Genomic DNA, 25,814 nt, shown 5'->3' with positions numbered 1-25,814 from the left:
TGGGGTTATGGAGTTGCGTCCTCTCTTACCATGCGTTTTTGTGATGCTGGAATCTTGAATGGTTGCCCTATTGTACAGTCAGAAGGGAGCAATTCCATGCGGAGGCAGGAAAAGGCACAAACGTGATATCAAGTGCAAAATCCTGATTATTGCAACTTCAAAGCCAAGTTTCTAGCCAATAAGACTGCAAATATATGCTGATAGTATGTGGGCATTGCCTGCTGATCTGTCAGAAACCTGCAGGGTAGCAGATTTCTAGCATTAAGAGAAGGAGGTCATTGCAAAAGCACGAGATGGTTCAACTTGGTATGTTTTCAGTATCTTTTCTCGCTGCTATGCAATGAACATTGTGTTGGGTATTCAGCTACGCTTTGGCCAGATAGGTTACATGGCATGGCTCCCAATTTCCTAATTACATCAAATGTTTGACCTTATTTGATATGCACACTCTAATACACACATTTAGAATTCTATTTCTGTGAAAAACGGGAAGATGAAATGGGTAGCAACTTCCTGGAAACAAAATAAGAAGCATGAGTGCAGAAAGACAGCAGAAAAGAGGCTTCAGAGAAGCAATTAATCCGGTGATTATGCCCATCAGAGTGCGTGCGGCGTGTTTTTTTCTCTTCTTCAAAAAGCAGTGGTTCAAATAACAAGAAGAATATTGTGAGCAATGGTTGGTGTCTGCGTAAACTAGCACTTAGATACTCAAATGGGAGTCGCTGTAGGAATGCACCTTGTGACTGTGTATTTTATGTGGGGAAAGTAATCTGATAGTAGAAAGAAATAATGGGGAAAACTGCTCATGTTGATAACTGGGAAACATTGTTTAAATGAAAGCCCTGAAATAATACTTCTGTCTCCTTCTCAGTGATTGTTGTAAAATGTGGTAGTAGAACACATATCTGTTGAAAACCCTTAATGGGAAATGTGGCCTGTTGGGTCCAGCATAATGGCTGTGTGTGTTTTGCTGAATGACCTCGGTAAGAGGTGGTTTTGCATCATGAAACCCTGTAGCCACTGTCATCAAGAACAAGCCCATTTGTTGGGCCAGTACAAATTTTTGCTAAGTTGGCCCTAGAAAATACATCTACATAAACCAATGCTTGGGATGGCCCCAGCTAGGTCAATTTCCCTTCTGGGATTTCAGGTTTTGCTTTATGGAGACAAATAGGCAGAATGAAGATGACTATTTGTCCGCCTGCCAGGAAGGGGCAAGATAGATTGCTTTCTGGTTATCCTGAGTTAGGGCCATTATGGTTGAGGAGCTGAGTCTTGCTATGATTAGCTAAAGGTGCAGGGCAGCACATGTGAAAACCCAAACCCAATTCTAGGATAGGTCAGGAGAAAATCTCCCACTTGGGACAGAAAGATTTAAAAGGTTTAACGCTTTATCTGAAAGGTATGCAGCCAAGGGCCAGAGAAAGGGGAGAAATGAAGTGGAATCTTTGTCAACCAGCCTCTACTTCCAGCTTGGCTTATGTCCATTCCTCAGAAAGGAATGTTGAGGTAAACCCAGGGAATTGTACAACTTAGTTAGCCCTTGGTTTTGTTTCTTGTATATTACCTTCTGTTACTTTTATGCTAGTGTTGTGAGACTAGGTTCCTTTGCTCTTGGCTTCTAGAAAATGCAGTTGTATGGTAGTAAATAAAGATCTTTTTTTCCCTTTTAAGATCTTAGGCTGTGACCAAAAAGTTCTTACCCAAGCACCTGACCCTTCAACTACACCTAGATCAAACACTTGTCTAGGCTAGAGGGCTAGTAGAGCAGGAGAAGGGCAGTGTGCAGCAGCGAGTACGCACACACCTAGGATGCTGCTGCCAGCATCTCCAACCTCCGATAGCAAGGGAAAGGCAGATACGTTTCGGTTGTGGCAGAGACTTACCCCATACGATTGGAGGGAAGGGAGAAAGTAAGTAGCTCCCTCCCTCACACACAGATCCTCCACCACCTCTTGGATACTTGTGGACAAGACCAGTGGTGTGTATATGGACTGTTACACCCAGCTCATTCCAGTGCTGTCCTTTGTGCAACAGCTGTCAATATATACCATCAACAGGAATGATTTGCAATGAAGCATGCCAGTCTCCTGTGTAGGGTTACCCGCTCTGGGTTGGGAAATGCCTGGAGCTTTTGCAGTGGAGCCTGAGGAGGGTGGGGTTTGGAGAGGGGAGGGACTTTGTTGCCATAGAGTCCAATTGTCAAAGTGCCCATTTTCTCCAGGGGAGCTGACCTTTATTGGCTGGAGAACAGCTGTAATAGCAGGAGATGTCCAACCACTACCTGGAGATTGGCAACCCTACTGCTGTGTCAAGATCAAATGGGGGCAATTAGATATATCTGCTTAGCTGTAGAAGGTTCTAGACTTGATCCAAGTGCCTCAAGTACTTTTTTTTTGTCTGTTGTTGAGCGGGTGTGTCAGCTTGCCAGTTGATACAGCAGGCCGGAGACACTAACAGATGGGAAGATCTACTCATTGGGTATATGCTCCAGCATGAAGTACCTTTGAAGGGACTCTGTTCTTTGCAGGGTCTGGGTGCAGATTGCATGGAAATCCCCAGAAACCAAGGTCTTCTAATTTGTTTCAGCAGCTGGAATGGTTCTACTTGGACTAAGCAGATGTGTATGCAGGTAGCCCTAACAAAGGAGCAAATTAGGAAGACCTGCTCATGCGGAGCCCTATGCCTGCATCAGAACCTCACAGCTAGATCCCAGGGATGGCCTTTATTGTTTCTGAAGTCTATGCTCAGGCTGTTGTACTGTTTGATCCAATGCTATTTTCACCGGCAGTGTTGTGAATGACACCTCTGAGAGACACCAAATAGGTGAATTATATGTTTTATTGAGCCACCATAGAGTTATTTTTGAAGGCCAGATGCCCAGGTGCTGCTTCACAAATATGAAAAACCTGTTGCATGCCCTCGATATTAGCTCACTAACACACTGTCATTCAAGAAAGTTGAAATGCCAAAAATTCTGCGCCAGGCCTGCAAACTCCATTGTGTGCTGAAAAATCCACTTTTGCTTCTTTCCTTCTCACATGGCTTGAGCTCACTGATTTCAAGCAACTTTCTGTTTCAAAGAAGTGGATGTGGGTAACTAGGAGACATGCACAAACATAATTATACATGAAATGCTTGTAGTGATATTAGAACTGACCTCGGCTCATTAAAACATTAATAGATAAATACTCCTGTGTCGAAAACCTAAGTTCGTTTACATCAACTGGTTCATATAACCAGGATTAATTTATATTTCCTGACAAGGAAAAGAAATCCAAGCTCCTTTCCCTCCTCCTTGACCTTTTCTTCTTGGAAAATCAGTCTGGGAGCAGATAACATTAATCAAACAGAGGGTATAAAAATAGTGAGAAAAAGCGTTACCCGTTTGTTTGTCTGTTTCTTTTAAAAAAGAGAGAGATTCTGATAGTAGATTCTGATATGTAGGTTAAATGTGGCTCTTTTAAGGGGGAAAGTGTTTAATGAATGAAGTCTTGGCTTTCTCATAGATTGCTAGACAAATAAAGAGATTTCTTGCATCGCATAATGATAAGAAAAGGCCCAGTTCTTGACAGCAGATCTCCTGCTGTGCCTGCATAAGGCCCTTATTCAGTCCGTGATATCTCCTCCATTCAGTCCTCCACATGGCCACATCCAGTCCCCAAACTGCGGCTAACAAGCTAAGAAAGTTTCCCGCTTCGTACCCCGGAGAGGAGCTGCCAGTCAGACTAGATGGTCCTGGACTAAATTGACCATTTGGTCTTGCTCGTTATGAAGCTCTTATTAGAGTCTGATAATGCCATTACCGTAATCTGTAATCCCAGCTTCCACTTCTTTTTCATATCAACTCTTATTAGGCTTCTCATTATATCTCCGATGTAATTCATCCAGAAAGCAAAACGCACACACATCCCACAAGCCCTTTTTGGATTTGGTGGGAATCGGCCTCCATGGTGTTGAATAATGAGAACCCAGCTTTGTGTCATTGGGCGAAAATGCATGGTCGCTTTAGCCTCCTTTATTCCCGGTTTCAGCCAGGATTTAGCCAGGATCGAACGCACGTTCGGCGAAAATGCATGTGTTTGATCCTGGCTGAATCCTGGCTGAAACAGGAAATAAAGGAGGCTAAAGCGACCATGCGTTTTCTCCCATTGTTTCTGCCCCTTGCTTTGGCCTTCCCTCAAAAATTTATTTTATTTGCCATAGAGTCCAATTGCCAAAGCGGCCATTTTCTCCGGGTGAACTGATCTCTATTAGTTGGAGATCAGTTGTAATAGCAGGAGATCTCCAGCTAGTACCTGGAGGTTGACAACCCTAGTATTCTTCCCTCATCTGTTCAAGAGCCCTCCCATTGACCTTGCTCACAGCAACCTGACGCCCTGTCCTCAGTGGCATCAGGCAGTGCATGCAACAGGAAGCATGGGTAATGGAGTGCTAGCAAGTGAGCGTGCAAGGGGTATCAGCAGCAGAGGGCCCTGCTTGAAACCTATGGCCTCAGCAACTGCCCAACCTCAGAGTATGCAGCTGCCAGCTCTCCCAACCCCCTCTTCATTAGGGTTGCCAGCCTCCAGGTACTAGCTGGAGACCTCCTGCTATCACAGCTGATCTCCAGCCGACAGAGATCAGTTCACCTGGAGAAAATGGCCACTTTGGCAATTGGCCCCTATGGCATTGAAGTCCCTCCCCTCCCCAACCCCGCCCTCCCCAGGCTCCGCCCCCAAAACCTCCCACCAGTGGCTAAGAGGGACCTGGCAACCCTGCTCGTCATACAATGGGTAAAGTGGATTGAAGAGGGGAGCTTAGCAGGCATTTGTAACAGAAAAACAGCACGTCAGAGGGGTTCTCTCTGTGCCTGCCAATCCTCCCCCTGCATGTACTCCCCCCAGCTATTTTTTTTCTTCCACCATGTTCCAAGAAAGGCTTCAGAGGCCAGGGGGAATTTGCATGAGAGAATCAGGTGTGGGAAGGATTAAGCACCTGCCTTTTTGTGTGCTCATTACAAATAGTTCTTTCTTTGTAATTTTTAAAAATATATATTTTATTTTAAGTATATGGGATACAAAAAGGAGAGGAGGGGCAAGGGTAGTTTGTCTGCAATAGACATAAAGTATAGTCTTATCAGTTTGATAAATTCATAAAAACATTTAAAAATCATAATATAGTAAATGAACATCTGCAACAATAAACATTCATTATGGTAGATATGCATTACTATTAAAATACACTTTCATATAGTTAATTCTATAAACTAAATATATGTTTTCTTACACTATGTTGTATTTAACTATTGATTTAATGATATATAATCATAAAACGGTTGCCTTTCTTTGTAATTTTAACTGATGAACACTGTACTTGCAAAAGGCATTTTTCAATATAATGTGCAGTTCAGCCCTTGGGGCATGTTCTGTCCCCCCCACCCCCGTTCAGGGAATGTTGCACACCACTGGAAATATATCCCCTGATGATCATTCAGCAACTGAGAACCTGCATAGTACTACTGACCCAGAGAGCTCTGTGTCCATCACCTCCGGATAAGGTTGTGAGATCCTTGTCTTCCATTGTAGGTCACTAGTAGCCACTAACCCCTGGTGGTGGTGGAAAGTGCCATTAAGTCACTATGGCGACTCCGCAAGGTTTTCAAGGCAAGAGATGTTCTGAGGTGGTTTGCCACTGCCTGCCTCTGTGTAGCAACCCTGGGTTTCCTTGGTGGTCTCCCATCCAAGTACTAACCAGCTCTGACCGTGACTTTGGAAATTCCTGGAGATATGGGGGCAGTCCCTGGGGATGGCAGTTTGGGGAGGGGAGAAAGAGAGCTCATAAGGAATGTGATGCCATAGAGTCCACCCTCCAAAAGCTGCCATTTGCTCCAGGGGAACTGATCTCTATAGCCTGGAGATCACTCATAACTCCAGATCTCCAGGCTCCACCTGGAGGTTTGTGACCCTAATAAATGGCCCGGTTCAGATACTGAGTGCCCACGCAGCATGTGTGTGATCTGGCCTTAGGAGCTTGCATGCCCTCCACTACGTGTGAGCAGTAACATCTGAGGGAACACCACATACTAATGTACCCATTGCCCATGATTTCTAGCCTCCCTAAAAGTAAAAAGAACGAGATATATGGGGATGTGTGTGCCTTCCCAGGGCCTTGTGTCATGTAAACATGCTCAGATGCCCACAAGTTTGGCTCATGCACTGTTTGCTAGTAGCATTCAGGCTACCAGTTTTTCAGTGGACAGTTTGTCTGTTGACTGGTTCATGACTGCTCAGCAGATGGCTTCACTGTATTCCTTCTGAAGATTAGAATACACTACAGTCTGTTTTTTCTACATGCACGTTCTCACACAGCCTGATATAGTTCTGCTCCTCCACTCCAATTCTTGCTGTGTGACAGGCAATTGTTTAACAGACAATTAAATCGGGCACAATCACATAATTCAATCATAAAATAAATGATGTTTAAAAAAAACCCCTACAATGCAGTGTTTGTCCAAGCAACCATTAGCAACATTAATGGCTGCCAGTCAGTTTGGATCAGCGTCATTTTCATGCATGCGCAATTTTGTAAAACTCCGATTCAAGCCTGCTTGGCAAACATTTGAGTCGTTTTGTGCTGAAAACGAACCAGTGATCAGCACACGTCTGATCGACAAGGCTGAACACCGTATTTGCAAATGCTGAATGCATTTGCCATGCAATTTGTAACACCCCTAGTGTCATGCCCTGCTACACCTGGGCTTTTACTGGCCTGTTGGCGTTTGAAGCAGCCTTCCATCATGTAATGGCTCATAAGTCATCGTTGTGAATATGGACATGCCATTCTACACTCAATCAGTCCCTATTAGTTATTTATTTGTTACATCTATAACCCATCTTTCTTCTACCATGGAACTCAAGGCTGTGCTCGTAGACTTCTTAGGAGACCTCCCATCCAGGCAGGCACAGATTGGACCCCTATGCCTGCTTAACTTCAGCAAGGTTGGTGCCTTCAGACCAGACTCTTCTGAGGCTGTAATGATGTATTAATGAGCCCTGTGGCACAGAGTGACAAGCTACAGTACTGCAGTCCAAGCTCTGCTCACAACCTGAGTTCGATCCCGACGGAAGTTAGTTTCAGGAGGCGGCTCAAGGTTGACTCAGCCTTCCATCCTTCCGAGGTTGGTAAAATGAGCCCCCAGCTTGCTGGGGGCAAAGGGAAGATGACTGGGGAAGGCACTGACAAACCACCCTGTAAACAAAGTCTGCTTAGTAAATGTCGGAATGTGACGTCACCCATGGGTCAGGAATGACCCGGTGCTTGCACAGGGGAACTTTAACTTTACCTTTAATGATGTATTGATCCCAGCTCTGCTCTTTCAAGCAGAAAGTTCAGAGGTGCCCAGATGTCAAGATGTAACTTGGAAGACCCTTGTACTGACGTCTCACTGGGGCCGTAACTAGGGGAAGTGGGGCGAGGAGGGCAGCCGCCGCCCCTGTGGCATGTAAAGAGGGCAGCAGAACTGCTTCTCCTACCTGGCCCGCTCCTCCTGTAGGAAAGGCAGTTCTTCCACTCTCTCTGTGTGCTACAGGGGCAGTAGCGCCCCCCCAACTATAGCCCTACATCTCACTTTAATTGGTGCTGTTGGCATTTCCCACACTGGCACTGTTAGGCAGATCTGTAGAGTGGGGAAAGTGACAAATGATGAGGTTTCAAGGATGCTTGAGCTGAGCTGGGCTCCAGCCCAAAAACATGTATAGTAAAATAAATAATGGAGGTCTTTCAGCAAGTGCAGAGTACCATTTCCTACTGAGTGAGTGGTCAAAACCACCTATCTGAGAAGAATGGCTACTAGCGCAGATGGATAGGGTTGCCAACCTCCAGGTACTAGCTGGAGATCTCCTGCTGTTATGACTGATCTCCAGCCGACAGAGATCAGTTCACCTGGAGAAAATGGCCGCTTTGGCAAATGGACTCTATGGCATTGAAGTCCCTCCCCTCCCCAAACCCCACCTTCCTCAAGCTCTGCCCCCAAAACCTCCCGCAGGTGGCGAAGAGGGACCTGACAACCCTACAGATGGAACATCTGGGTGCAAACTTCAACAAGATTTCAAACTCTCCTTCACCCTTTGGCACAGTGCCTGTGCCTTTAACCAGCTACACAACAGGCAAAGCATTCTTCATAATTGCACCTCCATGCCAGACAAGACTGCACCTGTTGAATTTTTTTCCTGCCGTGCAGCTGATAAAAACAAGCCTTAAATAAATCCCCAATGTCCCACCTCTTAAAACTGGCTCCCCTTCTCAAACAGCCATACCCACACTTTTGACAAATTAAGCACTTCCTTGGTGCAACTTGGAGCACAGTATTCTTGAGCATTTGTGTCCTTGGTTTGACTGCAAATACGATTCCTTTAAACGAATTGGCTAAAAAAGAGGGGGAACTGAAAACTTTTGCTCTTGTTCCCCTTAAATCTAAGAATTAGACGATTTGATGAGGGCTAGGGAGACGAATGAATGGGACCTGCCTCCTTTTGCGTCCAAGGGACCGTAGAATCCCCCCCCCCCGATTGTGTTCTGCCAGGATTTTCACTCCTTTCCTTGGCCCAAATGGAAGCAGGCATTTGAAACGATCGCAAGGCCACAAATGACTCGAGCACGTTTCCAGTTTGCTAAACCCAAAGCAGAAGCTAAAAGCAGGTCAAGTGGAAAAGCCCAGAAATCAATTTCAGGCCTCGATGGTAGGAAAGACCTCCGTCCCTCCCCTCCCTCGTCCCTCCCAAATCTCAACATTTCCACAGCTTCCAAACGCCTCTGGGAAAAGAGGGAAACCCTCAGCCGGATGTTTAGGGAGAAACCGAAAGAAACTGCAGCCAGAACATGGCAAACACGTGCAAGGGGCGGCAACCTCCGGCTGCCAGCTAATAAGAAAGAAGGGGGGGGGCATCTTTCGTGCATGGGGTTGTGATTCCTCGTAATCCCGGCAGCGGTGCCTCTACTAAGAGGCAGGCGGGGGGTATCATATGACAGACCCGTCGGAGAGCGCGGAGCGTCGGCACTCGTGTGGATTCCCGTCCGCGCTCCATCCCCGGCGCCGGAGAGCTTGCGAGCGAGCCCAGCCCCAGCGGCGCTAGCATGCGACCTCTCCGTGCCGAGCGAGCCCGCATGGAGCGCCTCGATCAGGGGATGCCACCCGTCCCCGCGCCCTGCGATTCCCACTATCAATAATTTAATCGATCCGCGACGTCAATAAGAGGGGGCGATTTTTTTATTATTATTTTTATTTTTCGCACGGCCGTTGAAGGGCGAGACGGTGGCGGGGAAGGCGCCCCGGTCGGAAACCTCCCTCCCCAGGAACGAGGAGGGCTCCGGGGGACGCCGGGGTGGGCGATCCGTCCGGGACCCTCTCCCATGCGACGCCCCCGGGGCTGACGGCGGCCAGGCAGGAGCAGCAGGCGGCTTCCCAAGGCGCCCGGGTGAGTTTGGGGTCCCGGGCGGGCTTGTGATGTCTGCTGCCGGCGCTCGCCCGCCTCCCCCCCCCGCCAGTCGACTCGTTGCAACGCGAGCCGGGCCTCTTCATGAATAAACCATGCCCGTTATTATCTTGATTGCATTCTTAATAGGCAGACCTCGGAGAGGTCAGCGAGGGAGCTATATTTAAATGGATCTGGTTTGTTTAATGCACGGACAAGTAAACTAATATTGCCGGGCTTTTAAGAGATTCCTAGCGTTTCAGGGGGGCCGGCTGCCGACGCTCGTTCCCAGCCCGCCCCCCCTCCTTTGCAAAAAGAAACTTTTCGTGCGGAGCGCTTTCCTGCTCCTGGTTCCGGTTTCATCCTCTTCTCCCCTTCCCACCCCCAATCCTTTCTCTGAAAGCAATCCTTTTCCGTCTGCGAAACGGGGAGCTGCAATCCCGGACCGCTTACTCCGGAGTAGTCGCGTGGAATGCGCTTTCTTTTCGCTGCCTCCTGAGCTAGTTTGAGCGTTACCTCTTCTCCTCGATTGTAAAGCAAGCTGGGGGGGGGGGGGTTGGAATTGAGGCAAAGCCCCCCTGAGTAGCAAGAACTTAGGGTGCGAGTTTAAACGGCTTGCAGTTTTCACTTGGTTTATTTCTTCGCGGGGGGGGGGGAAGGGGAAAGCAAAACTGATCCAAGTCACAGGCAGATGAATATATATATATATGAATATATATAATATATATATATATATATATATATATATATATATATATATATATATATATATATATATATATATATATCTGCCTGTGGTCATTTTTGCCTTGGACTTGCCACTCTTTAGATGCACTTTTCCCCAGCCCAATTCTCAAAACTCAACAATAAGCCCCCATGCAGAGTTGGGAGAATTCGGATGGGGAAAAATGCGCATCTAGAGAGCAGCAAATCAAAGGCCGAACCTCCCGTGCCTAAATGGCCTGTGAGTTCCCCTGGGAGGGTCTAAAGATGTTTGGTAGCCTCTCCGGGGTTGGATCGCGCGCAACAAAAAGTTTGCAGGAGGAGAAAGGAACAAACAACACGGGGCGGGGGGAGGGGCAGACTGGCCTTGGGTCGCGGCCGGGGAGGGGGTTTAAACCGGCCGACCCAGCGCTGGTGTTCCCGCTTGGAAGCCCGTGTGACCAGTCGAAGCCCAAACGGAGCTCTAAATAATTCCCGAGCGAGAAGCCAAGCGGGGGGGGGGGGGTGTTGCGCGCGCGATGGGGCAGGGTGGGGGCGCATCCCGGCTGGTGCGAGAGGCTCCTACGCCAGCCCAGGGGGGGGGGGGAGAGAAGGAGATCAGAGGCTCCCAACAACTCTCTGCCCTCCCACCCTTCATGAAGCTTTGATGAGACACTTGAGCCGCCCGCCTCCTCCGGTGTTTCTGGGGCTGCGGGAGGCGGCTGGAGGGGCTGGGCGGCCGGGAGGCGACGATGTGACTCTCCGGAGCGGATCCCAGCAGGCTTGGTGCGCGCTGCGAGGTAGGGCGGGGAGCGGCCGCCGAAAAGTTGGCTCCGGCGGCGGGGCTGCGCGGAGGGAGCCAAGCCGGCCTCCCTCCCCCGGCGGCATCGCCGGACGAGCCTTCAGGGAGTGGGACTGGGGCGGAGGGCAGGGCTGGCGGGAGATGGCCCGCTGGGGGGATCGGCTCCGGCCGAGGCGTTAGACCCCTTTCCTCGGGAGGAAGTCCCGCGGGAGGCAGTGGGGCGCCTGGGAGCGCAGCCCCGAGGGGGAGAGCAGCCGGGGAACCCGCTGGGCGAAAACGCGCCGGAGGTCGTGCCTTGGACCGGCCGCTCTCTAAACGCACTTTGCCCCCGGCCGGATTCTCCAAACTCAACCATCAGCCCCCATGCAGAGGTCTGAGAATTCAGATGGGGGGAGGGTGCATCTAGAGAGCGGCAACAAACAAACAAACCCATGCGTAAATGGCCTCGGATTTGCAGCTCTTCCAATGCACTTTGCCCCCAGCCAAATTCTCAAAACTCAAAAATAAGCCCCCCCCCCCCCATGCAGAGTTGGGAGAATTCAGATGGGGGGAAATGTGCGTCTTGAGAGCGGCGCATCCAAGGCAAAACCTCCCGTGCTCTTTCTCTCCGCGTCCTGAATCTGGAGCCGCCGCCAGGCACCTGCTCGGCTTTGGGGGTCTCGCCCGCTGGCGCCAAGGCCAGGACTGTCCGCCTCCCGTCGGGTCCGCCCCCTCTGCCCCGCCCGTCGCTCTCCCCGCCGATCCCGTCCAAAACAGCTGTCCCGGTCATGGTGGGGGGGGGGGGGGCTCGTCGACCGTGCTCCCCGGCGGGAAAAGTCGCGGGCTGCTGGCTAGGGCGGGCAGGGCTTCCCCCGGCGCGTCGGCCCAGCGGCTGCTTTGAGGGCTAAGAGTGAGTTGAATCTAAGCCGTTTGGCGGGGGGCTCTTTAGGGAGGGGGCTTTCCCCCCCTTGCGCTTGGAAGGGGGGGCGCCCCTAGGGCTCGCGCAAGCGGCGACACCTGTGCTCTCGCAGCGCGTGCTGATCGTTACCTGAAAGCGTGGGCTTTTTGCGTGGGGAAGGGGGCCCTCTGCAGGCCGACGCCGGACGCGCAACGGCTAAAGGCCAAACGGAGAGGCAGGGTTAGGGCCGGCTGGTCGCCCCCTCGCTTTCCCCCCTCCCAGTGCCGGATTTACGGATAAGCTAAACAAGCTATAGCTTAGGGCCCCGCTCTCTTGGGGGCCCGCAAAAAAATTTAAAGGGAAAAAAAAAACTGGACGTGCATTTCCAAAATCAACACTTACTTTGACAAAATGCATATTTTGTTATGTGCAAATGGCCTTAGATACCTATTAGGTCCCTAAATGACCATATAGCATATATTCAGCACAAGAAAACAGCGACAATTTGTTGTTGACAAAGGACAGCTGGACATTTAAAGGGCCCCATTACCTTCAATAGGGCCTCATCAAACCTCAATCCGGCCCTGCCCCCTCCCTTACCCGGATGGGTAGGGAGGGCTTTCGCACTCAAGTTATTCTCCACTTCAGGCCCGACACGCCTTGCTCGCACGTTCAGATTGACCCGTTCCGCTCAAAAGGGGCTTCGTTGACCAAGTCGTCCGTGTTTTTAATCAGGTTGCCAACCTCCAGGTACTAGCTGGAGATCTCCCGCTATTACAACTGATCTTCAGACGATGGAGATCAGTTCACCTGCAGAAAACGGCCACTTTGGCAACTGGACTGCATTGAAGTCCCTCCCCTGCCCAAACCCCGCCCTCCCCAGGCTCCACCCCCAAAACCTCCTGCCAGTGGCAATGAGGGACCTGGCAACCCTAGTTTTTAAGCTTACTTCAGTGGGCTTGTGGGTTCTTCTTCCACACTAGATATCAGTGGGGGTCCAGTAAAAACTTTCACATCACAGCAGAGGCATGATAGAAATGGGGGGGGGGAACCAACAACACCCATCCATGACGCTATAGTTACAAATCCTCTGAATGAGGTACAAAGTGGGTGTAGCAGCAGTCAAATCGGCCCCTGTTTATAAACACCTCTTGGAATATTACCAGATAGTGCCATTTTTCATCCCTGTTTATCTAACCGATTGCTGCGTCAAAGGGAAGTTTCAAAATATTTGCATGCTGAAAAGTCCAGATAAGCAAAGTGTACTATTTACAGAATGACTGGAGGTGGGGAGAGGTAGGTGGGGATATGGACGAATACACAGAATCAGGAAATTATCTCATCACACAACTCACTGTGAACTTATGAAACTCTTGACCACAAGATGTTCACTACTTAGAAGATTTGTTTTTAAAAAAGAAAACATTGGGATGCTATTGACACATATTAGCCATAAGCTTAATAGAACATCCATGCTCTATACCTCTGAGGGCACTAAACAAATACTGTGGGCAAACAGCAGATGCTTTTGCCTTCACCCTTCTTCTGGACTTCTAGAGGTATGGGGGGGGCACTGTTGGAAACAAAATGGACTAGATAGGCTTTGGTCCACAGCAGGGAGATAATTCTTAAGTTCAAAATAATGGGGATTTGGCTACGTCATTGTTCACAAAAAGCAACTGCATAGGTTCATCTGAGGTTGGTAGCTACACAGTCCTACGTTTTCGGACTAGATTACTTTTAGTTGCTCCTAACATTGTGATTTAAACTTTAGAATCTACTAAGGTTCACAAAACCAAAAAGTTGTCCTTCTGATGCAATAGGGTTTTCTGACCTGGGCAAATTTCAAAGTTTTCCTAGCGATAGAGAGAATGGGGGTGGTGGAGTAGCCACATACAGAACCGTGTAGGTATGGACACCCTGCCAGGGGTTATAAATGGAATGTTTGAGTGAGTGAAATGGGAAGCAAGTCCTTGGCTGCAGCTCAGGATTCTGCATCTTTGCTCGCCAGCAAGGCTCAGGAAGTGAAAGGAAAGATACACTTGTTGAAACGTAACCTTTACTGGAATTTAAAACACGCCGGTTACCATAACTGGAATTCCTGGGCCATAAAGTTATTTATCCATTTTGTCTGCTTTATTAGACTGTATATATGTGGACATCTACGGCAAGTAATTAAACTGCTTATACGTGTGTTCAATCTGTGGAGGAAAAGAAAAACGTAATAAACAATATTTTTACCTTGTGTATTCCTTTCACTCATTACAATGACAGAAAGCCCTGTTTTTATTTTCATTGTGTTACTATTGCTTTATTATTCCCTAGAAACAGACTGGCATCTCAATTCTTAACAAGATCCATGCACATGCATAGATTGTTTTTGAGTGATTACCAGGAGTTTAAAACTTTTCACACTCCGATGCGGTCCCTTGCGTGGCATTTGGTGCTATTCCCGATGGTCCCCTGACTTTCGGGTACAGGTTCTGTGTATTTGGGGCACATATACACCAGGAAGATGTGTGTCAGTGATTGCTGTGGGAACACAGAGCTGCAAATGCCCAGTGCACGGGCAGCCTTTGGATCCCACCTGTTATCTGGAAGTGAATCCTATTCATTTAGCTGGAACTGATTATATATAAAGCCAATGTGGTGTAGTGGCTACTGTCAGACCAGAACCCTCAAACTTTTCCTCCGTCATATAACCTTGGGCCAATCACTGTCTTTCAGCCTAGCCTACCTCAGTGTTTTTGTGAAAATGAAATGGAGTAGGGGGAACCATAGTGGTCCTCCAAGATACTTGAAAGAAGGGCTGGATAAAAATATAATGATCTACAGATACAAATGGGTAATTCCAAATACTAGACTTGTTTGCTAGTGCAGTAGCATACAGGCTTGGATACACTGTCTCTTTGGATGCTGAAGCTAGTAGGTAGGTTTGATTAACCCCACTGGACTAATGCTGGGACTTAGGCTGACAGAGTGGTTCGCCTGAGGTAGTTTGGTTCCAAACTACATGTTACATCTACCTCAAGATTGCCACAGGGTCTTGCAGCAGAACACCAGCTGCGAGTTCTTCATGGGAACGCTGGCAAAATAATGCCCCCAGGACCGTTTTGGGTCCCTTCACCCCCCAACCATGGTCCCAATCTGAATCGGGCCCCTGTGACTAACAGCAGTTCCTCAGTGGAACAGGCTTCCTCGGGAGGTGGTAAGCTCTCCTTCCCTGGAGGTTTTTAAGAAGAGGTTAAATGGCCATCTGTCAGCAATGCTGATTCTATAACCTTAAGCAGATGATGAGAGGGAACACATCTTGGTCATCTTCTGGGCATGTAGTGGGGGTCACTGGGGGTGTGGGGGGAGGGTAGTGCAAACTTCCTGCATTGTGCAGGGGGTTGGACTAGATGACCCTGGTGGTCCCTTCCAGCTCTATGATTCTATGACTCTTCAAAATTCAGTTCCTACAGGGAACTCGCAACTAGTGTCCTGCTGCAAGTCCCTGTGGTGATCACATGGTAGATGTATCATGTAGATAAGCCCTGAATGACTTCATGGCTGAGGTGAGATTTGATATGGGGACCCCAATTCTAAGCACATTTACTCAGAAGTAGATCTGTGTTTAAAGAGAGTTGTTCCATGAAATGATGCTTTTGAAAATGTTACCCAGTAATTATTACTGGATGTCCAAACTCTGAATGAAGTATTGGGCAGCTTTGTTCTGCGTTATTGATTGCTCTGTTTCTTCCATTTGTTATAAGATTAAAAGAGGAACGTGTTACAACCATGTACATTCTTTTTCCCAGAATAGCCATTAGCATCTTGCCTTGGACATTAATATATTTTTTTCAAAAGTGCATTTTTTTACTTTGTTGTATTTTTTTTAGATTACCATTTTGAGATCAATAATCATTACTTATTTATGCTTCTAGTAACTGAGTTTTAATGTATGCAAAGAAGCTATCCTTATAGTATACATCAAGTACCTGTGTTATCTTTAATTCATGGATTGATAAAAATACTTAGGAATTAAACTGATGTGGTATTTATAAATGTACACATACACAGAGGCAATGCTGTGTGATGTGAGTAAAAAAAAGTAATGATTGCTCTCTTATATTGTCTAAATGAATGAATTTCATTGTGACTTCCTGCCAGCATGAATGAAATTTGCAATCTGACCGTGCATGTTTATGTGTCATCTGTCCCTAGTCTCGAAGCAATAATTTATATTACAAGAACCTTGTTAATAATTGTAAATGTCACAGGAATTGCTTTGCCTGGGTGCTCAAAGATAAGATGATAGGAATTTGAAATGTTGAATTAAAATAATCAAACATTTCCATTTTTAAAGCCTACAAAACTGAAGAAAGCTTTCAAAAACTCAGAGTATTTTTCCATCCCCCAACTCTGTCCATCTTTAGCATAAACTACATTTAATCCAGCAGTCTTGGTGTTGATTCTCCAACCGCTCCTTATGGATGCTTGCCTGGAAACACAAATGGTATGGTACCAGATGTGTTGCAGATGATGATTTGTTCCTAGAGAGTAAGAAAATTGTACCCTGCAGATCCGAGTAGACCACCATCTTTGATTCTGTAGATCTTGAGATACTTTAGCATGTCCTGGCAATCTCCATCAAATTCCTGTTCATTTCATTCTTGGCAAAGAGGTCTCAGAGACTGGTAGATCATTGCTCATCATCAGGTTACTTAATGTGGAAGCTCCCTTGAGTCACCATGGCTAGTAGCCACAATGGACCTATCCTTCATGAATGATTGCACTGAAAAGGATCACTGATGAATTTCCATTAGTAGAGTGAGGCTTCCTCACTTTCCTGCTCCTACTGCAGCTCAAAATGCCCTCTGTAATGCTCATGGGGAATGGGGGGGGGTACCCACAAGAATGAAGAAGGAATTGGAAGGCTGCCACAGGAAGGGGATTCAGCAACCACCCCCTTCTATCAATGGAAATTTTTGGAGATCCAACCTATCTTGGGCTGAGAGAAAATATTTAAAACTTCTGAATTTGTATAGCTCCAATCTATAGATAATATACTAAATAGCTAGTTTGTTTAATATTTTTATATTTGTGTGTTGTAAGATGTTGGTGATGAACAAAAGAGACAATATTTAGGGTGGCCTATACAACCGTCTAGACTAGTCCAGTAGAGTGGGGGAAATCATGTTTGGGTGGCTGGCAATGAGTTTTTTCCTCACACCAGCATGCTAAGCATCACTGGCATGGATAGCCGTCATGTCATTGGTCTCTCCCACATGATCTGTATTGTTCTTATGATATTGAATGGTATAGGATGAAGCCACAAAGGAGCAGCAGCAACACAGTTCCTGTGATGTAAGAACAGGTCCTAAGTTGCTTTTCTTCTGTCATACATCAGCTACTACTGCTTTTGATTCATCTATCAAGAATAGGTTTGCCAGCTCCGGGTTGGGAAATACCTGAAGATATTGAGGGTGGAGCCTGAGGAGGGCGGAGTTTGGAGGAGGAACTTCAGTGGGGTATAATGACATACAGTCCACCTTCCAATGTGGCCATTTTTTCCAAGTGAACCAATCTTTGTAAGCCAGAGATCTGTTGTAATCCCAGGAGATCTCCAGCCACCACCTGGAGGTTGGCAACCCTAGTCAAGAAACAATGTATGGTCTGTGCTGCCACTGATATTTTCAGATGTGGAAGGGATGTAGACTTGGGCAGGAGGATTTTGGGACAGAGCATGAGGAGAGTGGGGTTTGGAGAAGGGAGGGGCTTCAGTGCCATAGAGTCCAATTGTCAAAGCAGGCATTTTCTCCAGGGGAACTGATCTCTATCGGCTGGAGATTAGTTGTAATAGCAGGAGATCTCCAGCTAGTATCTGGAGGTTGGCAACTCTAAAGGGATGGCTATTAGTACCTCTTTCCCAGTAACCAGTTCCTCTGATGCTGCTGGAAACAACCCGTATTACTTTGAAGAACACTTGACGGTTGGATGCTTGAGATCTTGTCCACTCAGCCTCTCAATGAGCTCAAATTATAAAATGTAGGACTGCTCATCCACCCTATGCAGAGCAGAGCTCATGTGATTCAGCTTTTTTGCTATGAGGACATGTTGGTATGTACAACTTCTCATGTAGCGTTTGAAAAACTGCTCCTGGTGAAATTTCGTCCTCTGAGTAAACTATTGAGGGTCCAGGACCTCAGTCATCTACCCATTCATTGCTCACCTCTGCCCTAGGCCTGGCTGTGCCTGGCTAGCGTTGTTTCTGCCTTTGATAAGAATGAGAGGCCTACTTAGAAGGAACAGGGAAAATATGCCTGTCTGTGTTCAAGCCAGTTTATCTTACTCAACGCTCATGATAAAACCACTACTTAACTCCCAATCTGAGGCAATTTAAAAAGAGCTGTTCACAATTGTTTATTTAATGAAAAGAGATAAAAGAAGGGCCTTTCTTTGAGACTCAACGACACAGAACAATTTCCCTCTGTAGTACTGCCACTTAGTGTTCAACCTCACTGAATCACAGCTGGAAAACCCATTTTAAAAAATTGCACTCTCCGTGAGCGCCCCATTTTTCTTGTTGCAGGGAGAATGTCATCATTCAAAAGCTGTAAATTGTGGTTGGCACAACAAGCCAAAAGACTCAAACATTTTATTTGTAGCCAAATTACTAGAAGGAGAAAGGGTAGGATGCAGAAGGCAGCAAAACCCTGTACTCATCTGAATGTGTGTGTAATAATTGACTTATATGGCTTGTATACAAAAATCAATGGTGTGTGTGTGTGTCAGAGAGAGCGCAAAGAGAGCATTTATGGTACTTGAACAAACACACAAATCAGCATCTCCAAGTCTGAAATGGGCCGGGGGCCTCTGATTAAGACAGTGGTTCTCAACCTTTTTTGCTCCATTCCCCCCTTTCACCATTGTTCAGAATATAATTCCCCCCTTCCCAAGAAAGTCTACCTAAATATATATATATATATATATTAAATATTGTATATAATCTACAGGACAACACACTTTGCTGAATACTGGTCCCAATTCCCCCTCTGGAACCCTAAAATTCCCCCCTGGGGGAGAATTCCCCCCTTGTTGAGAACCCCTGGATTAAGCAATCTGCCAATGGGGTTGCCAGGTCCCTCTTTGCTACCAGTGGGAGGTTTTGGGGGCAGAGCCTGAGGAGGGGAGGGTTTGGGGAGGGAGGGACTTCAATGCCGTAGAGTCCAATTGCCAAAGTGGCCATTTTCTCCAGGTAAACTGATCTCTATGGGCTGGAGATGATTGTAATAGCAGGAGCTCTCCAGCTGTTACCTGGAGGTTGTCAACCCTGTGTTAACAGTAAAAATCCCACGCCTTGTCACAACATCCTGTTGTCTCCCCCCCCCCACTCACCGACACACTCCTGAGCAAGAGAACGGTGACAAACACTTAAAATCTTCCACTAAAGAGATTAAAAGAATAAAATCTGATGATGCGCTCTTCTCATAATTGTCTATCTATTGACCTCAGAGCTCAAATCGTACCAGTTGACCTCAAGTTAGAGCAGGAAACTAAAACTGTACCTCAAGTGGCAAAAATAAGGTCAAGCTATTTTCTTGGAAAAAAGAGGTCAACAAGATGCTAGTGGAGCTGTGAGCAAAGGCTATCTTTAGCTCCGGCTGTAATGCTTCTTCTCGTTTTAAGTGGCTGTCTCTTTAATATCTACAGATGCTGTTTCCAGCCTTTGATTTACAACTACATTGAAAATATTGCTCCATGTACTGTGGAGCGTGACAGAGGCTCCTGCGTGATAGCCCTTTTAATAGGTTAATTACTAACCTGCATTGACTTGTTTTTGCATAATTGTCATAAGCACTTCGTCCCATCCCCCACTGCAAAATCCTGGATTAATGGAACAGCCCTCAGTCATCTCTCAGAGAAGTTTAGACGTTGGTCTGCTCCATCATACCAAGATCTGAACTGTATCTTGGAATGATTTGTTTTTGAATATGAACTGAAACTGAGCTCTGGCTTTTTCTTTTTTGAAGAAAAGCACTCTTTTTGTATATTAGTGGTGCAAAGGATACTGAAATAGGATGCCCTTTACTTTTCACCCTTAGGGAAAACTGCATGGTACTCACAAATGTAGGCCCTTGTGAGGTTGCACGTTTTAGTGGAATCCGCTACCTAGGGAGGTGGTGAGCTCCCCCTCACTGGCAGTCTTTAAGCAGAGGCTGGACAAGGACTTATCAGGGATGCTCTAGGCTGATACTGCATTAAGCAGGGGGTTGGACTAGATGGCCTGTATGGACCCTTCCAACTCCTTGATTCTATGATTCTACAGTGTGTAACAATGTAGTTTGTCCCTTAGTAGTGGCTCTGCTCCCAACCCAAATCCACTAGAACTGTTTGTTTAAGAGCATTCTTATTGTAATAGCTTAGGTAAATGGAAACACTTTCATTTAAGGCAGATCAGCTGAAGTCCACAAGTCTCTATAAATTCAGTTTATCAGCCTGGTCCTTCCTGCTGTGCTATGGTAATGCAACAGGGAGTAATTTGACTAACAGCTGGCTCTCAGGTTTTCAAAGGGAGAGTGGACTCCCCCCACTTCTCTAATCCTCTGATGCATGTTGAAATCTGTCCTGGTCCCTGCGCCATCCAATCTAATTCAATTTGCAGCACCTTCTCAACTTCATTTGAAAAAGCTGTACACCAGGGGTGTCAAATTCAATTGGTACAAGGGCCGGATATGACATAATGTCACTTGGTCAGGCTGGGCCATGCCTCACCGGCCCAGATTGAGGGGGGGCGCGTTGGCTGGCTTGTGGGGCGAATAAGTGCTCTCAAGGGGCCGGATTCGGCCTGCAGGTCTTACGTTTGACACCCCTGCTGTAGATCTTACGATTTCTATCATGCCTTGCCTGATGATAAATTCTGGGGAACTTGAAAGCTCGCTCATAACTTTGAAACCGTTTGAGTAGTCCTAATAAAAAGGTATGAGAGTTGCTGAGTTCTCAAAATGGGTTCAGAGACCACCTCATTTATCAGGGGATTCTGATAATCCATGTGGAACTCATTCCTGATGCGCAACTGGTTCCACAAGTGGTGCTCTCCAACATTCATTGGGGCTGATTTCCACATTATGGATCGTGACTGTAGCTCATATGGAGAAAGCTCTTTCAGCCTTCTCTACAATATTTTCCTGTTTTCCTAAAATGGTCCTGGGGCACCATCTGGCCCATTGGTGAAACCCACATGAAAATTCATTCACAGTCTGAATCAGACACTGTGGCTGGCTGTTATACCCCAGACCCAATCTGTATACTCCATATTGTAGAAATCACTCTATCCACATTATGGCTTAAATCATGGGGATGATCCTGGGAGTAACTCTCACAGCTAAAAATATAAAATGAGAAGATTTCATAAGCCTCTTTTGCTCATCAGAAAGACATGGACATGGAGAGCTGCTCCCAGATCCATCTATTAGCAGATCGCAATTGCAAAAATCTCTTCTTGATCATTGCTCTATTCCTTCTCCATTATCAAGAGGTTTTTAAAAATAATCACAGTTATTTGTACCATTGCACCTGTATACCTATTTATCACAGAATATTATCAATTTCTTCCAGTATCTTGATACTGAAGTTAAACATGGCTATTTTATCACCATAGGACACAGTTATTTCACAACTCCCCTTCTTAATTTCAGCAAACAGCATACCTCTTCTAGAATAGGCACGACTACTTTGTCGTAAATTGTGTCGCTTTCCCCCCAAATAAGCAAAAAATCCTGCAATTATAAATATGGGAGGAAGCATGCACAGCATTGGGACAGTAAGGGTTGAAACAAAAAAATGCTACAAATGTGCTCATCTGGACACATCCTTGGTATAATTCTGATGTAGACATCTTAATAGACTCACTACATCCATTTGGAAGCTGTGTATGTTTCCATATTTGACTTCATTTTAGTGGGGTGGGGTTCCTCTCTAAATCATAAAACGGATCAAGTTTTACATTTCACCTTCTAAAGCTGGGACCCAAAGGAGGGGTATGCAGGTGTGTGAAAATCAGGCACACTGCCAGAGGTTTCTGGGGTTTTTTTTTTCCTGCAGCTGTTCCCACTACTGAACTCAGTGCAGATTTAAAAGTAGCTTGCCTCTTCAGCAAGAGGGACTACTCTGGTAAAACGCTCAGCAAAGCTCTGGTTGCGCACAATTGTTTCCCACACGAGTACATGCCTTCTTTAGAACCAAGCCTCAATGCAAATGTCCCAAATAGATCTTATCATAAAAGCTGCCACGGAAATATTGAAGAGAATCTAAATTTTTCATATGTTCATTTCCATCTTCTTTCTTCTCAAATGTGCACACCATTAGTCAATTTTGTTATTGCTGGCACATAATCTGCACATACCCCACAGTTAATGTTGACAATTCCGTTCCCCACCAGTTTTAATTACTTCCATGTTTGCTGTCAATAATAAATGTAAAACTAGAGCCTGATTACATCTTTAAACTTGCGTCATAAAGAAGTGGTTTAGGCAAGGGTGTACTGCATCATGTGTCAGAACAAGGACATCACACCCCATGATGTTACTAATATGTTCCTTTAAGTCAGCCAATAAAGCAAGCTTTGGTTCCTCTCTGCGCATTTGATGGAGTCCATTGTTAAATGTCAAGGATCAGGAGCTGCAACAATATGCTTGTTTGCCTGTTTTCCCCAAGCTATTTGCAAATTAAATTTCTGGGTCTTGTTACAGGTGTCACAAGGGCTTGGTTCCATGCTGAAAACATGCCCGATCAATGCAGGATGCAAAACCTCTTAAAGGATTTGTTTTCAGTTTAAATTCTGAAAAAATCCAGTAGAAAGGAAACTGTTTAGCAGGAAGGCTGATGAGGATGTTGAAGACTGATTGCTTCCACTGTGTTTACAGTTGCTTACATGTGCCTTGTTTCTATGTAGCACACTTTCTCCCTAATGTTTTCATTCCCCTGTGGAAAGTGTACTGTTTGTGTTCTGTGTGACCCAAATACTATGAATTGGACTTGCCTGGTTTTGAACGCTTTACGTCCTAGAACTGCACCCTATCAGAGCCTTATTACAGCAAGTTATAGCCAGTATATAGGGGTGCCAACCTCCAGGTACTAGCTGGAGATCTCCTGCTATTACAACCGATCTACAGCTGATAGACATCATTTAATCTGGAGAAAATGGCCACTTTGGCAATTGGATTCTATGCCATTGAAGTCCCTCCCCAAACCCCTCCCTCCTCAGGCTCCGCCCAAAAAACCTATTGCCAGTGGCGAAGAGGGACCTGGCAACCCTACCAATATAATACATGCTTACTCAAAAGTAAGTCCACTGTGCTCAGTGGGCCTTATTCCCATGTACATGTGCATGAGATTGCCACCTTGCTAAGTAGAGGAGTGACTGAAGAAAAATGATGGCCCCACCACTGAAATAAGAAGATAGAGTCTGTTCAGTGTCTTGGTTTTGAATTTTTCTTGAGTAACCGGGGTCTATTTTTGAAAATTAAATTTTTGACTATGTTTCATGTATGCATGGAGCTGCCTTATACTGAATCAGACCTTGGTCCATCAAGGTCAGTATTATCTACTCAGACTGGCAGCGGCTCTCCAGCATCTCAAATTGGGGTCCTTCACCTGCTACTAGGGTTGCCAACCTTCAGCTGGCGGTGGAAGATCTCCCTCTATTAAAACTCATCACCAGGCGACAGAGATCAGTTCACCTGGAGAAAATGGCTACTTTGGCAATTGGACTTTATGGCATTGAAGTCCCTCCCCTCTTCAAACCCCGCCCTCCTCAGGCTCCATCCCCAAAATCTCGAGGTATTTTCCAACCCACAGCTGGCAACCCTACCAGCTGCCTAGTCCTTTTAACGGAGATGCCAGGGATTGAACCTGGAACTTTCTGCACTCTAAGCAGATGTTCTACCGCTGAGCCACACCCCCTCATACAATAACCATTAATCCAGTCAAATAAAGGCTCCAGTTTCTGGGTCTTTTAATATATATGATTTTAATATGATCAGAAGTGTGCGTATACACACACACACTTCTCATCAGCTACATTTTGGTATATACAGTTTTAAATCCAAATATGTTCTTCCCCTCCTTTCTTCCTCCCCAGATTTTCTATTAGGCCAATTTTGAGCGCGCATCATGAGCAAATATGTACTTACGATGTGACATTAAAAAGTCTCCTGATGAGGTCACAAACAATGACACGGCATTGTTATTTCAGGGCAGTTGTTCAGGTCAGCATCCCGCAGAAGGATAACGGGGTGTGTGTTTTTACTGTTTATATATGTAAAGGGTGATGTAAAGAGACAGCCAACTACAGGGCTTTCAAACTGGGCATTTTTTCAGTATTGGATTTCTCAAGGAACATATAAAAGTAATTCATTATAATATTTTTTTTCTTCATCCAAGGGCAAGATTAATATAAATGCCTTTTTTAAAGCCAGTATATTTACAACAGGGGTGGGGAACCTTGTTTCCACCAAGGGCCATCTGGATATTTATAACATCGTTCGTGGGCCATACTAAATTATCAACTTAAAAATTTGCCGACCGAGCCCCAAGCAGGCAGATGCCCAAGATGACACGCACACACACACCGGCGCGGGCAACCAGGCAGGCATCCAACCGGTGGCGCGCTTGCCCACCTGGTGGCAGAGGATGGTCGCCAGTCTTAGATCCTTCTGAGCGATAGATCTGCCAGGACCCACAAAGGGCCAGACCAAATGGTTTCGCGGGCCTGATTTACAAGTTAGAGCCAGCAAGATGTGATCCCCTTGCCTTTCCTCTTCTTCATCTCTAGCACCTCCTTCCCTGTATCTACCTCCTCTGATATTCTAGGACACAAAGGAAACTGAGTGGGAAGAGCACTGATGTACACATGTGCTCTCTGGAGAGGAACCAAGGGGCTAGGTAGACACACCTCTGGGGCTGACATAAGCACATCAACATGAGAAGTGAGGCCCACACAAAGAGCTTGCATTTCCTGCCAAATCCAGGCTGGTCTCTTGCAGCTGATACACACTCCCAGTGACCCAGCAGTTCATCTAAGATGCACATCTAACTTTAAGCTGTGAATCATGGGCCCCTCCATCCATTAATGTACAGTTATTTTACTGCCCTGGGGATATGACTATTTAATTACCTTGCTAAGTATAATTGTGTCAGAGGGTACAAATGGCAGCACAGCATCGCCACGCCTTTGGGTGAAGCCCTTCAAAAAGAAAGAGGGGGGCGGGGAAATCCATGTATACTTTTTATTAAAACTGGCCAAAATAAAATAGCACATTGTTAGGGTTGCCAACCTCCAGATACTAGTTGGAGATCTGCTATTACAACTGATTTGTCCCTGACTTACTAGGAAGAAGAAAAAAAACTGGCCACCATCCAGTTGTTACAAATATAACAACCAGGAGTTATGTCTCAGATACCATATGGAACTCACAGCTCCCTTAAAAAGCTGAGAACAAAGTAGTCCTTAGGTTAACAATACTGAAGAATAATTTTAGTTGCTGCACTAAGTAATGAGTCAGTATAAGCAGATTGTGGTAATATTACCTAATGAGATTTCCCAGATTCTTTTCCCTCCAGTTGATTTGTCCTTTCGTTTGGCTTCATCCTGATTTCCATCTTTTTCTGGCAAGGAACTGTGTCTCGTACAGTTTGTATAGCAGAAAGCATTCCATTAGGGAAAGAAAAGCTGCACCCACTGAAATTCTGTCCTCTACATGAACTACCCTAGTTGCATCCAGTTACCTTAACCACTCCCTCTTCACTTCTGCCTTGGGCAGAGTAAGATGGTGACTTTATGATTTGTCAGTACCTGATCGATGAGTCTATGATTTCATTATATGGTTGCCAACCTCCAGGCGGTGGCTGGAGATCTCCCGCCATTACAACTGATCTCCAGCCAACAGAGATCAGTTCACCTGGAGAAAATGGCCGCTTTGGACATTATATCCCATTC

At 46.2% G+C, this 25,814-nt stretch overlaps 1 protein-coding gene and 1 non-coding gene across 2 annotated transcripts in view; one reads left to right on the top strand and one right to left on the bottom strand.

Annotated features, from left to right (window-relative positions):
- The window catches only part of BDNF (brain derived neurotrophic factor), a 79,066-nt gene that overhangs the window by 32,074 nt on the left and 21,178 nt on the right, over positions 1 to 25,814 (top strand). The gene's annotated exons all lie outside the window — the stretch shown is intronic.
- TRNAS-AGA (transfer RNA serine (anticodon AGA)) lies at positions 23,708 to 23,779 on the bottom strand. The gene has a single exon. It is a non-coding gene; the product is annotated as a tRNA-Ser (tRNA).

Source organism: Euleptes europaea, chromosome 6, assembly GCF_029931775.1.
Source record: "Euleptes europaea isolate rEulEur1 chromosome 6, rEulEur1.hap1, whole genome shotgun sequence".
In the NCBI taxonomy this organism is placed as follows: domain Eukaryota; kingdom Metazoa; phylum Chordata; class Lepidosauria; order Squamata; family Sphaerodactylidae; genus Euleptes; species Euleptes europaea.
The sequence above is the reverse complement of the archived record's forward strand: the minus strand, read 5'-3'. Positions and strand labels throughout refer to the sequence as shown.